This window comes from Sphaeramia orbicularis, chromosome 9, assembly GCF_902148855.1.
Source record: "Sphaeramia orbicularis chromosome 9, fSphaOr1.1, whole genome shotgun sequence".
Classification (NCBI taxonomy): domain Eukaryota; kingdom Metazoa; phylum Chordata; class Actinopteri; order Kurtiformes; family Apogonidae; genus Sphaeramia; species Sphaeramia orbicularis.
In genome coordinates, this window is record NC_043965.1 from 23998151 (window position 1) to 24016667 (window position 18517).

Consider the following 18517-nt stretch of genomic DNA (forward strand, 5'->3'; position numbering starts at 1 on the left):
TGTTTTAAAATTTACAGGAAAAAAAAGATTGACTTGTGCATCAGACAAAGTCCAGTTGTGTTCCTTCTTTGAGGCACTAATCACCCTTCATACATGGTGAATTTCAGTGGAGCAGAGTGGCTTCAGTGGGTGAGACTGTGAAAGTCTGCGTGAGCAAAGTTAGAGAAAAGAGCGAGCGGCAGGGGGAGAGAGAGCGAGAGAGAGAGGGAGCTGCTGGTGTGGTGTGAAAAACACAGACCGACTAGAATCTACACCAACAGCGCCGAGCACGACAAGCAACTTTAACTTTTCACCGAAATAAGACGAGAAGGCATCTACCGAGGTGAGTAAACCAAACCGTCCAGGAGCGTCTTTACGCACGCCGTGTGCGTCCTGCAGCCGTTTTCAGCTGCGTAAATCTAAAGTTTGACAGCCTCTTTTTGTTCACCCGTGGTGTTGACAGTTTTCCCGCACGCGTGATTGACTTTTAATAACATTGTAGATTGTTTGGGATGCGTTTACGTGACTGAAACATGTGACGGAGAAGTTTTAGATGATGGGAAAGAGCGTAAGAGTTGGATCACAGTTTTGTATCAGCAGCAGCAGCATGGTGTTTGTGTCGACCTGTGTCCACTATACACCGATAGAAAAGAGCAATCAGAAGATGGGTTTGGACAAATGGCCTGATTTTGTGTTTTCCAAGTGCATTCGATGTGAGTGAACTGTCTCCAAATTTTACAAAATCGTGATCAGTTGGAAAATATGATCCAAATGTGAACTTCTTTCACAGTGATGGGACTTCGATCATCACTGGGAGCTGAAAACACTTCTAGAGGTTGTGGAGTTTGCAAATTACTCTTATTTTACACTGCAATTCATATTTAAATATAACCTATGCTGTTTTGCATTGACTATATTTGAGTGAAACCTGTCACTGCATGGATTTCTCAAAGATATATATTAAGAAGATTAAGAGATACAGAGTTTAGTTTTTATACTTCTACAAACTACTACTACTACTACTACACATAGTAAGAAAAACAAAAGAAAATGAAAACCTGGTTGCTAATATTTTATTCCTTTGAGAATAATGTAAATACTAGTACCTTGACCTTTAAATTTCTGAGTAGCCCCCTTCTTCAGGGGCTCAGAAAGCACAAAAAAAAAAAAAAAAAAAAAAAATTAAAATGTACCTCCACACAGCCTCCAGCACTGAATAAGCCACAGCCCAGTATTCCACAGACATTGCACTAATACACACAGGCATGCACACAGTATGTAACTGCAGTAACTAGGTCCAGGTGTTTGTCAGTGTGCGTTATGACAAGGGTATATCTGTACATACTTGTGTATGTGTGTATATGAGAAGCGTGTGTGAATGTATATCCAGATGGCATAACAGTGTAGCTCCAAATCTTACCTCACCGCATGTGAGGGGTCCGGGGGCAGTAACACCAGGGGACCACGCAGGAAAACACTCAGCAAATATGAATGAGAGTAGCAGAGGTCCAGATGTGTGTGTGTGTTTATGGACAGTTTTCATTGTCTGTCCATCCAGGGAGTATCATGCAGTTGTTGCTGAGACTTTACAGGGAAGAGAAATGTTATTTAGGTCATGAACACATCACCCAAATCTAAGTAACGGGTGAGTTCTCAATTGGCTGTGTAATTGAGTTTCACGTAGCAGCTGTAAACACACCACTTCCCTCATTTTCTCCTCTTGTATGTGTGTGAGTAAAAGAGGCCGAGCAGTTGAGACACTTTAAGGTTTCAGACACCGCGTGATGTGAGACGAGGTGTCTGATACGGACTACTGGAAATTCAGATCACATTGCTCAAGCTTAATGTGGCTTCCAAGAATAGTAAATTTGCCCAAAACAAACTCAATTTCTGTCAGTCCACAATAAAATTTGAGTGGATCACTGAGAACAGGACAGAGTGTAAAGACCAAAGTATGCTTTCATGTGCACTAGCAAAAGCAGAGCCAGTGTAGTCTATCGTCTAATATATAAATCAGATTAATTTTATCATGTTAAGATTGAGATACATATAAATGCCAGTACAAATCACATTACAGCGCTCAGGTGCAGGTAAATCTACAGTCAGTATGGATTAAATGACAACAGCAAATTCAGCCTTGAAAATATTATGTTCAAATAGAGACAAAACAGTTCTTCATGTGAACCAGAGGACAGGTTTGCCAGTGTTATGTTTCTTTAATGTCCAATTTCCTCAAGTTAGAGATCATCTTGATAACAATCAAAAAGAGATAGGAGCCTGAAGCCTGAGGCCTTTTCCTCATACATCTAACTCTCTTTCTTAATTACAGTGTCAGTGTGATTTATAGAAACATTCCAGCATCTATCTCTATGTGAATCTGAATCCAGAGTGAAAAGTGTAGCTGCAGTATTTGACTTTTTATAACATGGCACCTAACAGGAGAGGTGTAGACATGACTGTGTTTTGCCAAAAATACAGACTGACTCTTTGTAGAATGGAGGTGGTTGTGATATTTCATAATTATGTGCATTACAGCAAGACACTAATAAAACATGTATTGTATTAAACTGTCATATTTGGAACTGTGATGCTAGATGTTTGTATTTACTGCATTGCAAGTAGTCTTTAACAGCTGAAACTGAAATGGTGAAACGTCACAGAATATTTCCACTCATACAGCTATACATACCTTGAAATAACTGCTATTGGACAATTATAGCAAAATAGAAAAGAAGTTCAACAGATGCTATTGTGGTTATAAAATTGTGTACTTTGGCTGTTGGTGTTTCTTGTACGTTAACCCATAAAGACCCAGTGCAACTTTTGTGGCAGTTCCCAAATGAATTTCTCTCTCTGTTTAACCTTTCTTAAGTGATTTATCACCATTCATTATGATATGTATTTTGTGTTCTTTCAGTGTAAATCAGGTATTTTCCTATATAGAATTTACTGACCATGTCAATGTTCATAAAAGCTTAGATTAAAGTTAACTGTTATATCAGAAACAGACAAAACTGAAGAAAAAGTTACTTTTTCAGCAAAATATATCATTAACTGAACATAAACCAAGTGTGTCCATCCACTGTCATTGATCCAACTCCATGGGTTTTAGCGGTGAATCAATGTTGTAGAAAATGATGGTGTTTTCATGTTCACTACGGAGCCTCTGGATGCCCAAATGGGTCATATTTGATGACCATGAAAAGATGACAAACTATATTTTACGCCAATTATTAGCATGTATTGACAGATTAGTGGATGTAGAAGCCAATAACAACCCATAACGTAATAAATTTGCCATTTTGCCAAATGTAATAGGCCAATAACATAATAACTGGCCAATAATGTAATAAAAGTCCTGAACCGATAACATAATAACTTTTGGCCAATAACGTAATAACTTATGAAGAATTTTTTTTTTTACCAGGCCAATAATGTAATAACTAACCGATAACGTAATCAGTTATTACGTTAGTGGCCAAAAGATATTACGTTATGGGTTCAGGACTTTTATTACGTTATTGGACAGTTATTACGTTATTGGCCTATTACATTTTAAAAATTGCAAATTTATTACGTTATGGGTCATTATTACATTATGGGTCATTATTACGTTATTGGCTTCTACAGCGGATCAACAGGTATTGAACAGTTTAGATCAGTAGTGGCTGTTTGGGTCTTTATGGGTTAAGAGAACATGTAGATATGTAGAGAAATGAAACAGGCAGCTTAGTGTTAAGTCAGGGGTGAAATTATAGATGCAAACTGATGTCAGTTATTTGGAAAAGTATGCAAATAGAACAGCAGATATCTTAAGTGACTGCTTCAGATTTGTAAACTTCTTCCAGTCATCTCCTCTGTGTTGCTGATCCCTGACCTCCTGATCCGTGTGCTGTGACGTCAACACTTTGTCTATACACTTACACAGCCGTCTGCAGCTCCAGAACCTAAACCAAACGTGTTTTTACATAAACATCCTTACTGCTTACCCTGAGATTTTTAATTTCAGTCAGATATTAGATTAAAAAAAAAAAAAAAGACTGAGAGATTGAGCAAGTACAATCACAACTGCGAGTATGTGTGTGTGCATGTGTATATGTGTGTGATCCCTTTGTCCTCACACATGGATTCCATCAGGTTCTTCTCCGTTGTCTTCTGATGCTGGCATGAGTTAAAATCTTTTTAACTTTTCAGATGGGAGTTGTGATCTATTGCCTGAGCTGCTTTGATATGTTCAAACAAGTATGCACTGACACATGCACCCTCACTAGGAGCAAACGTGCCTTTTCATTGTATGTCTGCAGATTTTTCTTACTGTATGTCACCAGGTCTCCTTATTTCATCTTTTGTTCCTGCCCTAGCTTCTGCGCTCCTCTAGTGAACATTGTACATCTTTTTTCTTTCTTTCATTCTTTCTTTTTTTGCAGAAAACAACACAGACGTTTACTCTAAAGATTGTATCAGTGTTACACTACCAACCCCATATGGTCACATCCAGTATTCTGAGTTAACATGTCATGATCTATTAAGATGGACTTCATGCTAAGACTAAACAGAATTTGTTTTTAATTTAAACTAATCATTTATACTATGTTTTTTTTACTAAAGCACCCCCATGTAAAAAGTTTTACGTTACTGTAGGGCATAAACTGCGGAGACGAGATAGGATCTGACAGGAAATTTTCCTACTAGGCTGAATGCAGCTGTTGTAGTTCATTGAGGAGGAAGCCACTGATAAAGGCATAGTTAGTCCACAGCGAAATCACAGTAGCTGCTGTGTGTGCATGTGTGTTAACCATTAAAGGCCAATAACATGCTGAAGTTGGGTTTTATGTGTGTGTGTGATTTTATAAAACCCAGCGTTGCATGCAAATAAGTGTGTGTATCTGTTATAGGGTCAAAACACAGTATTCGAAATCTCTCTAACGGGACATTTTAGAAACAATTTAACAGATTAGTGTTGCTAAATGACCCACATTTTTACTTTAAAATTCATTTTTGCTTTAGTTGGACCATAAGGGATTATCCAAAACAAGGTGCTACTTTATATTGAAATAAATGTTGGAATGGCAATCAATTAAAGTTGGCTCTCTGACGGGACATTACTGTGTTTGGACCCTATAGTGTTAAAGGTCTGTTATAGTAAAAGGTAGTGACTGGAAGAGTCTAATGTTTTTTGCACATGTGTAATGCACAGAGGCTGCATTTATAGCTTCAGTCGCCTTTATAAGGCTTCTTTTTCCAAACCAGATCATCCAGCGACACAGTCATTATCCAAATCTTCAGATGTATCATTTCCCTACTCCCCCTCAGGGTGGACACTCAAACACACCAGCTCTCCTGATGTCATGATTGAGTTATTCTGTCCCAGCGCTCTATAATTCACACAGGGCGCCCAGTTCAGCCACTCCTCTCCCGGTGTTCCCCGTTTTTTTTTCTTTTCTTTGAATGATGTGACGAAAAGTTGGCATCAGCACCGTCAGAAACAATACTTGACATTTTCCAGCCCTTTGTTTATTGAAGACAGCAGGACGCGGAGAGAGATCATAGTAATCAGCAAATTACTGTGACGAACCTTGTGGCTAAAGCGGAGCTGCTGCTGTGCTGTCAGCAGCACAGGCTGGTAGGCTGAAGCATGTTTAAATGGTGATTTATTGGCACGGTTAATAATCTACAGAATCAGTTTTGGCCTGTATCCCACTGGGCGGATGTTAAAACATACTACCAGCCAGTCTCTGATCTCATGATTTGGCTATTTTTTTCTCTCGCTGCTCTCTAATTCACACAGGTCGCACAGCTCAGCCACTCCTCTGGATGTTCTTTGCTCTGTTTTCTTGACATCTGAACATCTTGTGTGTTAGAATTGTACATTGCATTGTTTACCTGTTGTTTTAAGCAAGGCAAGGCAAATTCATACACAGGACAATTTACAGTGTTTTACAAAAATGGAAGAGACAGGTTAAAAAGACACAATTACAATTAAAACATAATCAGTAAAACATAAATAACTAGAAAAGCACTCGGAGAGCACAGACCTCCACCAAGGCAGATCAGTGCCCCCCCCCCCATCACCACCAAAATTTAAGCATTTGTTCCTTGTGCTAATATCAACATTTCCTGAAAAATTTCCTGAAAATCCATCCATAACTTTTTTGAGTTATCTTGCTAACAGACAAACAGACAGACAGACAGACAGACAAACCCTGATGAAAACATAACCACCACCATTTCACTTGGCGGAGGTAATAATAATCAACTACCAGCTCACACTGTTTTACTGCTTTCTGATAGTAAGTCATTTCTCTTATAAATGATAACAAACATTTGTAACCTAATAGAAAAGTGTATTGTTCGTACGATCAGCTCTCACAAATGTAAACAGGTTGAGCCCCGAGGATGCTTTAACTCATACAGATTTGCTTTGAACTGTGAAGCTGTTCTTTATTTAGCAGACCACAGCTCTGTCTTCTTATGTTTGGTTTGGCTCTTTCCTAACCAAAGTAATCACGGGGGCCGTAGTTCACTCAAAGGAAAAATCAAAAAGAGAAATGATGGAGTGATGAGTGGGGAGACTACGAAGAAAAATAAGAAAAAGGCAGAGCCCAGGGAGAGATAACCATCTGGAAGCACTTTGAGACAATTTCATCCCTCCTGCCCTTCAAACCCGAGACCCCCAATTTCCACGGTGCCTCCTTTTGAGGTGCCATTCCATCAGTGACGGGAGAAATATTTGCCTAAGAGCAAGTGTCATTGTTAAGTTTCAGGAAGTGCCTTCACCTCTCGGTCTAGACACCCCGTCACTACTTAAGGCTTTTATTATACCACTACTCGCTGATGTCCTAACTGTGCATTAATGTGGAGGGACTGAGTAAGTCAGTGAGTCAGTCGTTATAAATAGATTTATCAAACCTCGGTTTCACAGTTTAATTTTGGTTACGTTCAAAGAAAAACACGCAGACATTAATCACTTCATGGTTTAGCTGTTGTGTCTCAGAGGTTAAAGGTCAGATTGACTTGGTGGAAAACTCTAACCTTTTTTAAAAGACTGGCTCTGTGTAAAAGCCATGAGTATTTCAGTATGTTTGAAGTCGCGAAAAACATCAACCAGAATTCACCGTGGGCAGAAAAATTCACATCTCAACATAGTTTGCCTGAATGGAAATGTTTTTCTGAAAGGGGTAAAGTTTTAGTTGTAAACATAAGACGTACAAGATGTCACAAAGGACTGACTTAATGCAGTTTCAGAGTTTACACATGCAAAAAAATCGTTTTAACCTTTTCATGCATAGGGTTAATGAAGCTTCAGTTAAAACTAATATTTGCAATAATTACTCAATGGACAAACATTAAATTACTAAATGGATTTCTTGATTAATTAATATTTTTTTTCTACTTTATCAGATAATTGGAGTGTAACATGCACTACAGTTACATTTTAGATGAAATTTTGCTAAATAAATCAAATGTTATCTTTATGGAGAAAGGCTTTTAGACACTATACTGAAAAATGTATTTATCTGTTAAGTTGTGTTTAAGCAGTTTACTATAATGTTTGTATCCCACTAAAAATAATCCAATTGGACACATTTGTTTGGGTGTAATGATCCCAGTCATTGTTTCCTGTCCACACTAATGCAGATATTTTCCAGAAGAGATGTGTTTGGAACACTTGTGCACATGTAAACTGCATTTCAGGTTGCAAAAATAGTAAAAATTTTTAAAAACTCTGGTTTGTGTAGCCACACGGACAAGGAAAGCAGAAAAATTAGAAAATGATGGCATCACATCTCATTTTTCGCTCATGTCTGTTATTATTTTGTGTAATGAACCTGCACCTGAAACATCAAATCCAAGTGTATCACCTGCACTAGACTGACATCAGCACAACCTTTGGGAAACAGACTCCAAATCTACATCATGTAAAGAATACACTCAGACAACCTGAACCAACACTTAAGGTAACTTCAGTTTCTAACTTAACCAAGCTTCATGACAGGTTCTCTATGTCTGCTACGTCCAGTATTATACCACAGTTTAAACTCCATTAGAAACAAGCATCTGTGCCAGTTTTCAGGTGTTTTATGTTGTCACATAAGGCCTTTTCCAAAAAAAAAAAAAACAAGAAGAAAATATCCCTATGCATTAAATACAGAATGCTATAAAGGATTCCTTAATTCATAGTTAATATACTGAGTTTCTGAGAAGCTGAGAGCCATAGGAAAAAAGTGAGTTTCATGCCACTTGATTTGCCAGTGACAATTTTCAATGAGTATTATTCACAATATAGTCATTTACCATGTTGGTATGTTCCACTTTCATTACTACTGTTGGTAAGTGATTATTGTTGAAATATATTATTATAAGTTATGCAGACTATTATTTAGATTGTTACTAAGTGTGATATACTTCAGTTTTCCTAATCTGTTTTCTATCGGTTATTTACGACTCTAAACAGATGTTACTATATCATTAAGGAAGCAAAAATGATGTGTTATGTTGTATAAATGTGAGATGGGGGTGGGATTTAATACGTTTTCTTCTTCCCACTCCTTTTTGAGCAGTACATATTGAATTTATTTTGTTATTACTAGTGTACATGGCAATTGCTATTTTTTCTTGATCATCTCCATTCATTAATGTATTTGCTTGGATATTAGTTCCTTATTCACAAAAAATGTTTTTTTTTTTTTTCTTCTGCTCAAAACAAATAAATGAATGAATGAATATACAACATCAATTCAATTCAATTTTGTTTGTAGAACCCTATATCACAATAAGGTTGCCTCACAGGGCTTTACAGAATTAGTTGGATATGAAAACATCCAACATAGAACAAGTAATGATTGATCAAGTGCATTCAACATATGTTTCCTAGCCCTACATAGAGGTTTCAGATATGTTAAAAACACCCCATTATACTCATCGTTATTAATAAGCAGACATTTATACTTGTCTGTTTAAACCAACTGTCAAACAGACCAAGACAGGGCGAGCACGGCTTTAAAGAATGTCATTAAGGAGAAACTCCACTGTAACTATAGAGCTGACGGTATTATCTGGACGTCTCTAGGGTTTGTAATATGACTGTGTTTTGCACTTTTTCCGTCTCTGCCTTTGTTTCACCTCCACACACATTCATCTGGTCTGGAATGATAAATGGTCTTCTTTGATTTGCACAGATGTGTCTTTGGCAAAGGATGAAGTGTAATGAGTATAATCTCAGGAGCCACTAGTTGTTATTATTCTATTTCTCGGTGTCTCTTTCACAGTCTGCCTCGATGTCTGAAAGGCCACCGCTGACCTGCAGTGAACAGTAGTAAATGTGGTGCTGTAGATGTACTGTTTTGTGTCACATCATTGATACTCTTTTAAACATGAAATTGCATCCACATTGCCTGTGCAGACTCTGCCCTCCCATGAGACATAAATTCATGATGGCCTCGTCGATGTGTTTTCCGAAGTCATTATTCCACAGAAATTAAATCTGATCGATACCAAATCAAATCTTGTCCCTGCAATATTGAATCTGATGCATTTGAAATCAAATAATGTGGGGGCCTGTTTCTTCACTTACATGTCCGGTGGATTTATACACATCCATTTCACAAGGCAATTACTGCACAATGAGAAGCAGGCCTCTGGGAGTCTTTGCATTGTGTACTGTGCAACGGTGCAGTGCTTATCGAATCAGCTTATTGATAGGTTCAGCAGGGGGAAATCTGTTGATCGATTACTGACTACAGGTGACATTAACTTGAGTCAGATATTTTAAGTCATGTATGATGTGGAGTTTCTTTGGAGACAAATTATGAGGCTAATCAGTTCCCACATCACAGGAAGTAGATGCAGGAAATGTGTAGATGAGCTTGATAAAAGTTATATATCACATCAGGCTGTGAAGGATAACGGCTGTTTCCAGATTTAATTATACAGAGAAGTAGCACTGACCAGATGCCCAACACTGAATCAGTTCTGCCAGATCAGGGAGCCTGCAAGATCCAAAATGAGAGAAAAATAAAATCAAGAGTAAGAGAGTCCAAGAGAGACCAGATGTCTGAAGCAGGCCCCCGTATCATCCTAGCCAAACACCATCAAGCAAATGACTGCATATTAGGTCAGCATGACACACTCTAAGTGGCAAGTTGCCACTGTTTTATAAAGTCACACAGGAAACAAAGACATTCAAGAATGACTTTCAGCGTCGATAGTAGTTCCTCGCACTTGATCAAGTTATTGTTTCTAGAATTTTCAGCATCATACACAGTACTCTCGAGCTCACACGCTTCCCACTTCTCGCACAACGAACATACGCTACCTGCATCTATAGGTCTGTGACAGGTGTGAATGTGCATACACACAAATCTGCACCACATGCTCACCAGTTTTATATTTAATGTGATATGCTGGGAGCAATGTTTTTACAAGCCAAAACCCCTGAACCTTGTCCATGCAGCTTCCTGTTGGAAAAAAAAAGCCGTCCCAAAACCCACCCATGCTTCGGTGAAAGTTGTTAACATGTTAGTTTGTGGTTAAAATGGAAACAAAAAGTGGTAGAATGGAAGTAACGTCCAATTTTGGAGTCTAGTTCAGAGTTGAGATGTCACATGCTGTAGGCAGATGCTATGTTACAGGCTTCCGCCAGATGAGCTACTCTCAGCCTTGCCCTTGTGCATGAAGCTTTTAGCTCATAAAGTCAACAGTTATATCTTGTCTACAATATGGAAATCAAGAAAATAATCCTGAGTTTAGCTAGCTTTGCTATATAAGCAGCATACATAGACAAAGGAGAAACAGACATCAAAAATGTATTTATAAATCCACTGTGCAGGATTATTGGATCTGCTATCTTTAACATGTTTTAATCCGAATAAAAACAACAGGATATGCTGCAAAAACTGTAAAACAAACCTAAGTTTCTTTTTTAAAGCTGACTGAACGACAAGGGCAAATATTTTCTTGTTTGTTCTCTAAATCTTGCTCCTATAGATATTTTGTTCCTGCTGACCAGCTGGTGCAGGCACAGTAAGCAGGGAAAAATAATGATAGCAGTGGGTGTAGTGTGTTTTCGCACTGTGTCTGCATATGTGCGCTTGTGTGTGATCCTCCGAGGCATCTGTTACAGGTTTTAGGCACACATTGTGGGATTGAAGGATTGCCCATAACAAATAACCTCATGCACACTCCCTGCATGCTCATTGCTGCACACTAGTCACCACATAACATCCCACAACTACAATCCCAGACCACTGTACACATCCACACATGTTCTCCTGCTCTCAAATCTTAGGGTTTTCCCTCCCATTAAAAGACAGAGTCAAAGTGGCCTAAGCATTTTTACATAGTGCTTGAGCTGCAGGAATAATAAACCTAAACTGAGATTTTTAACATTGAGGAGTAGGGCTGCACGACTGATGATTAAAAGATCGCAATCTCGATTCACAGATGTACACGATCTCATTTCTAAACACTGACAATTCTTAAACATTTTATTTCATGGGCTGCGTTACAAACAAACGCCCACAAACGCAGAACCGCCTCCACCTCCTCCCTCAACCAATGGTAAAGCGTCTTTAAAACACCTGACCTTCTGCTGTCGGCTGCAGTTGAGTGAGGAAAGAGTGAATTACAGCGGAGGAACGTCTGCGGTAAAGAGAGTGAAATGGATGAAAACCTCAGTGGTAGTGGCGAGAGTCACCCACCCGAACTCGAGCCCAATAAAGGTTTTTATTCGGTAGTTAATCTCATGCCGGTCTTTTCTGTTGTCCAGATCCAAGTGTCTTTTCACTTTCACTCCTCTGACTTCTGCGCTGTTCTCCTTCTCCTTTTCTTTTCTTTGCCGGTGAGGATAACTCGGCCTTTAACCAAGAATCAAAAGTTTCACCCTCTCCAAAAATGTTATATTAAAAATATTCCATTGTGCCGGCTGGGGAGTTTATTTGCACTGCAAACTTTCACACATCAGCTGACGTCGCTTAGCAAATTGGGACCATAAGTGACTGGACTACTTGCGGAGTCATATGAAAGACGCGAATCAGAGGTAAAAGAACCCATTTTCCTTGACCACGGTGCAATAAACATTTTGTGAAAAAAATTGTGCCAGAGAATCGTGACCTCAATTCTAAGCAAAAAACATCATGATTCACATTTTTGCCAGAATCGTGCCGCCCTACTGGAGAATGAAAAGATACCATATAGTTTTTGTGGAAAGACGTTTATTATTCAGAAAACTGGAATATGAAAAATGTATTTGAGTTAATTTGAATCCAGCACCAGTATGCACCAGAGCATTGCATCATGGGACATTTGAAACATCAATGTTGCAAGGTTAAGGGTATATTAAATCCATTTATAGTGAGACTTTCATATATCAGCTCTAAAAGTGCTTCCACTTTAACCTGCAGGACTTTGTGTAACTACTCAACAAAAGAAAACCAGTTCTTGTAGCCAAAAAGTACATCAGTTATGGATGATGAGCTCAAGAAAACGGAGTGAAAAATGCAATCTGTCAGAAAATGATTGCGAAAGGATTGAAGGAGATGGTGGTGGCTGCAGATGTCTGGACAGTAAGTCATTTTACAGATGTTTTCTAACTGTCTATTGCTCTAATATAAGTCTGCAGCAAAATTTCCTGATGGAGGAACCCTAAATCCCTGAGCCAGCCAACCCCCCATCCACCGCCTAAGCCCTCCCGAAGCCCAGGAAAACCCGGAATCTTGTAAACTTCATTCCTCTCTTTAACTCTACTCCACTCTTTAGAAAGTTGGTGACAGCTGTGTTAAAGAAAATGTATCCTAGTTTCCTCGATGTTAGGGTTACATTAGTAAGAGATAAGGTAATAGGACAGGGAAAGCCAAGTCATCAGCGACTCCCTTTCTCTGTAAAGGAAACACAATAAGGAACACTGAGCTTTCCAGTGTTGCCCCTGGGTTCAGGTTCTAGCTAATCAACGGTGCACACAGCCGTGACTGTTCTGTTCCAGGGGACTGCAGATGGAGAGAGGGAGGGGGTGGACAGGATGAGGGTCCTGTTTGAAATGGGGGCATAAGTATAGGAGGAGGGAAAGACTGCAAGCAATGGTGAGATTGAGGTGGATGCATGTGTGTGTTTTTGAGAGTGTGTTCCTCGAGACTGTCTTTCTGCCTCCGTGAAACCTCCAGGGAATCTGTATGTGTGTGTCGGTTAATTCAACATGTAGGCTAGATGAGCAAATTATGTCAGTGGTACCACGATACTTAATAGTGGAGAGTTAAGTGAGTTGCGTTTCTGAGGCTGTGCTATAATCACTATCAGATGTCTGGGTGGAGCAGAGGGACATAGTAAAAAAAAAAAAAAAAAAAAAAAAAAAGAGAGAGAGAGGACCTGTGTATGAGAGTGTGTAAGTGTATGTAAATGAGAAAAAGGGAAGGAAGGAAGATAAAAATATAGAATAATAAATAAAGTTGGAGGAACAAAAGAGACAAAACAGCAATATGCTCCATATGTGCATGAGAAAGAATAGAAATATGACATGTGTTTAAAGATGTCATTCACAGCTTTTGAGTTATACTAGATTGTATGCGTCTCACATTTTTAGTCCTTTTAGCTCCTATTTTCTCCACTTTTCCACATCAGATATAACTAATTTTGCTCCAGCTGCAGCTTTTCTGGCATATGTTTAATTTTCACAGTCAGAACCCAGAATCATTTCTGATCTCTGATTTGTTTGCGGCATTTCTTCATAGTTTTCTTAAGTGTATGTTCACCAGTGTGTATCCATACGAGGAAATGAGGTATGTCTGTTCGTTTTAGTAAAGCTGGTACAGTAGATTGCCGTTCATAACTTCTGATTGGCGTCTCTAGCCTGAATCTCGAAACTTGTGGGTGGCATGTTTAGGTTAGCTGCATATAAAGGTGTGTTGCAGCAATTGAGTGTGCAGGCTCTACTTGTATTCAGTGAGGCCATGTCCTAATCATTGTCAGATGGTGGACAGAGTCCTCACGTCTGGAGCCATTTACGAGGCCTGTGGCCGCCTGGAGGGAGAAAGGGAAAAACTCTACCTAACTAGGCTGTCCTTTGTTGTCTGAGAACGTGTGAGATGGAAAATAGAGAGCAAATGATGGAGAATTAGTGGTCAGCCAGCAGATTTTTATGACAAACTAAAGTTCTGTTGATTTAGCAATGTCTCAATGTGCATATTGAATTAAAATTTCATTTTTGTGAATTCCCATATGTGCATAAATGAAAAATGAAATGAACACTACACAAAATATCCATTAAGCTAAGTGTAGTGGCCTTATGAAAAGTCTAGTGTTTCAAAATCTTTACATTTCAAGACTGAGGATGAGTTATTTGATGGGGAAAAAAAATAAAAGTGGCACTGTATGTAGTACGACTTAATAATTGTCAAATAAATCTTATAGGCCATGGTCTAAAAGGACAATCAAATTGATTTTTTTATCACTAACAAGTTCCACTTTGCTCACATATTGAACCATTTATGATATTGCAAGTTATTGTTAAGTATTCTGGTGCCAGGAATTTGACATTTTTACATATGTTGTTTGACATGTTGTCATTTCACTAAATCAGAAAAAAAAAAAAGCTCAGAAATCACGCACAAGTTCATGAAATAGCAAAACAATCCATTTGACCCGGCCCATGTTCTGTTTTAAGATTTAATAAGCTCAGACTGGCACAGACAAATGTGAGGGGCTCTGTTCGGTGAACCTAAACTCAGAGGTAGGGGAGAGTTGTCAAATAAAATATAAATGGAATATTTAACATGCAGCTGGTAAAACAATGAATGCTTAAAGAGAATTACTAAAATAGCCTGTGTTATAACAGTCACACTGTGCAGAGTCTTTGGGACATTTCCATACACTTTGTATTTCTAAGAGGTGTGGAGAATTACAGTGTACATACATACATTAAGCAGCCAGTGTTCAACAGAGCTCTGCTTAAAGCACTCATTCATCCCAGATAGCATAGGTAAGGGCTTTGCACGACTTCAGGCATTTTCAGTGGCTTGCACATTTTGTCTACCCAGGTTAGATCAGCAAAATAGTCTACATGTATCGCCTGCTCAAGTCTCAACTGTGCAAAACATGCTACATCAAGGCCCCAGACCTCCAGGGGTCCAGAAGCCCTAAGTCTACATGTCAGTTGTTTTTTTGGTGTTTTCATTAGTTGAAATTTGGTTTGGAGATTTGCACCACTTAAGCACAATATCCACTTATGCTATGCAGCTATGTAACTCTGAGAAGCCCTGTCTCAAAAATCTACTTCTGACATCTTTATTTATTTTATTTATATTGTGTTCACATGGTTCGGTTTCCTACCTAAAGTCATTTCTTATTAAGCAACCACAAAGTAAGTTACATACAGAAGACCTCAGGTCCAACATAAAGCTTGAATTTCTGTGCCAAGTGTAATGAAACTGCCATCTGTAGTGTGTAATGTCTGTGTAGGATAAGACCTTGGTGCCCAACTGCTGGTCTATTTTATACACAATGTAATTTAATTCAGAGATGGGGAATGAATGACATTTTACTAATGCATTTAGACTTGCTGTAGTTTTTAGGAGATTACTCACTATTTCTTTTGTAACATCTTGGCGAGTACAGTCTCTACAGTGCAGATCTCAAAACCTAAATCCAAACCTTATTCTGACCCTTTTGCAAATGTCTGTGATTAGGCAATGAAAACTTGTTTGCGCTGCACCATGGTCAGTCCTTCTGCTGCAGGAAATTGAGGATAATCTGGAGGCTGTGGAGGCTCTTTGTTGCCACAAGGCATTCTCAAGGTGAAGTGGCTCTGCTTTAAGATTTGTTTTTATCCTGAATGAATTAGTTTTGCGTGTTTCTGCTCTTACTCTGTCTTTCTCATTACTTTTCAGTGTAGTTTTGATTTTGCTTGTTGTCTGTAGTCTGCTTGTGTTCCCATCACCCCAAAAAAACCATCAAAACAAGGTTGAGAATCAACCCTGTTCCATTATTTACTAAATTGTACTCCCTTTATAGTTGCTATTTTTAGTTCCTGACTCTTTTTTATTCAATAGAATTATTTATATACAATAAAAAAAATGTGTTGTGTCAAAAAAGTTCTTCCTATCAGGTTAATAAATAGCTTTTTGTTTCTCTTTTCCTTGGGAAAGTTTTTAAAGTTTAGAAAGAATGAAGAATTTTATTGATTTTACATTACAAATATATGTGTCTGATACTTAAAACTGGATATGAGATCATTATGTGTATTTTATTTACATGTATGAAAAATATTATGCACTGTAACTACAAAAACCCCTCCTTTTCTTGTTTTACATCTGTGTATTGACTAGTTATTAACTGTAATCACATCAATATGTGTGTGTGAACATATAATATCCTCTATGGATAGGGTGTTTTTGGACAGAACACTGTGTCAAACATCCACCCATCCATTCTCCAAACAAACCTCCGAATCCAGCATAGGTTCATGGTAACAGTGAGAACAGACAGCCATGCCTCCTGGTCTTTTGTAACTTCCCCCAGCTCCTTTTGGAGGATTCCCAGCCTTTCCCAGGGGACATAATCCCTCTAGTGAGTCTTGGGTCTGTTATGGGGCCTCCTCTTACAGGGGCCCAGGTGGAATCCTTATGAAGAACCAGAACCTGAACTGGAGCCTTTAAAAATAGAGGAGCCGTAGGTCTGCTCCAAACTTAACCTCAGCCCCTTGTACTCACAGTCTAGTTCTGTCCGACATTAACTGGAGTTCCTGATCATTGGTGAGGGAAGGGATGTAGACTGGAAATAAAAAAATAAAAAAATTGTGTGTGTGGCTCAGGTGCCAGTTTCACAGGCAATGGATGGTAATAATAAGTAGGTCATTGTTTTCTGCTTGTTGGCTCAGTCACTGGTATATTTTAATTTACAAAGCAGTTTTGGGGAGACTTCCTTCTTATTATTTATGTTCACTGTTAACCTGGAATTATGGCAGTTTCAATCTCTGCTCAGTGAACATTTTGAAACGGTTTGTTCCAAAGATAAGGACTGAATTAAGACAAAAAAATCTTTTCGGTTTTCAGCTCCAGATGCCTGGAACAAGCTTCAGTCTGAGCTCCATCTACAAACACTGATTCCTTTGACTGATTTTAAAGAGAGCATTAAAATTCTGGAATGAAGACTGTTGGTCTGTAAATGTTTTGATTGATTGTATGTGTTGATCGCAAATGCTTTTATAAAGGGAATGCAGATACGTCACTTCCCCTCTGGGCCACGCCCCTCTAAGTCAGACTGAGTGGCAAAAACAAACCGGCTCAACATGGCAGAGCATAGCAGTAACTACAGCGAGACCAGGAAAAATGTGGAATATAACATGAAATTAAAGACAGTTGGACTCGACATGGATCCATACAACAACCAAACAACAAGTGGTCTACGAACATTGATATGTGGCCGGAAATCACCTGTCCTGACATTTATATGAACCTGATTTCAATGCCGGGAAAATCCACAATGCAAAGCCTGAAAGCATACAAAAGCTAAAGAGTTGTTGACATCCTCATCATCATTAATTAGAGGATTACAGCTGGTGAGTGCTTTCAGTTCAACATACTATTGTTTTTGAGGTTTTCTGTCTGTGAAGATATATTTTCTTGGCGGTGATGGCCAAGGTAAAGGCCCAGCAGTAGTGCTCACAGTTCACTACTGATTTACTGGAGTTGAACCCTTAGTACTGACCCAAGTGAGTGGATGATCTACTGGTACTGTGGAGATTTAAGTAGAGTTAACATCAAATACTGGATCCAACACAGCTACAACAGCTTTGTGCGAGAGTACCCCCTTATTTGGAAAACTAGGTTAGCCTCAGTTTACGCTAGTTTACAAATCATGTAGAGCACAAGGTTCAGAATCACACAATTAAAGACAAAAACGTTTCAGTTATCAAATATCGAACTAAATGACAGATGCTAACATTAAGAGGTTTACAAAGAAGTAACGTTAGCCAAAACGATATGTAATTTAAGGTATGATTTTATGCAAGAATACAGCATAAATTAATGTTACCTGACACGAATCCAGGTTTCGTTGCCTGGATTCCAGTTATTTCTACGAATTGCAGTGATCCATCTGCTTCTTCTGTCTTTGGCTTTCGGTCGCCGGTAAAACGATAGCTCCGAGTGCTTATTAAACCTGTTTGTGCAATCAATGACACAACAGCTCTTCCCCATTTTTTAGATTGTTCTAAAGTTTTTGCAGTATTCAAGCCAAAGCTGCTACTCATCTCCCTCTTTCTGCCACTCAGTGGACGTAACCGCGGTGACTTCCGCTAGCGGTGACGTCACGTGCATACCCTCTATTATTGTACAACTGTAATGATACGACTGTACTGCTGCCGTTTTGGCCAGGTCTCCCTCGAAAAAGAGATCCCCCATCTCAAAGGGACCAAACTGGTTGAATAAAGGTTAAATAAAGTACATAAATCTGCATACCACCTGACATCCCACCAGATCCAACTCGGAACTTTAACATGATACTAAATGTCTTCGAACCATCCAGTGTATTATATGATTTAACTGTAATG

The 18517-nt window shown here is 38.8% G+C and overlaps 1 protein-coding gene across 1 annotated transcript in view; it reads left to right on the top strand.

Moving 5' to 3' along the window:
- Positions 1 to 257: 257 nt before the first annotated feature.
- Positions 258 to 18517, top strand: part of bmpr1ba (bone morphogenetic protein receptor, type IBa) — an 87827-nt gene continuing 69567 nt past the window's right edge. Inside the window, exon 1 of the mRNA XM_030143192.1 lies at positions 258 to 322. The gene's annotated coding sequence lies outside the window, so the exon portion shown is untranslated. The remainder of the gene's footprint in view (positions 323 to 18517) is intronic.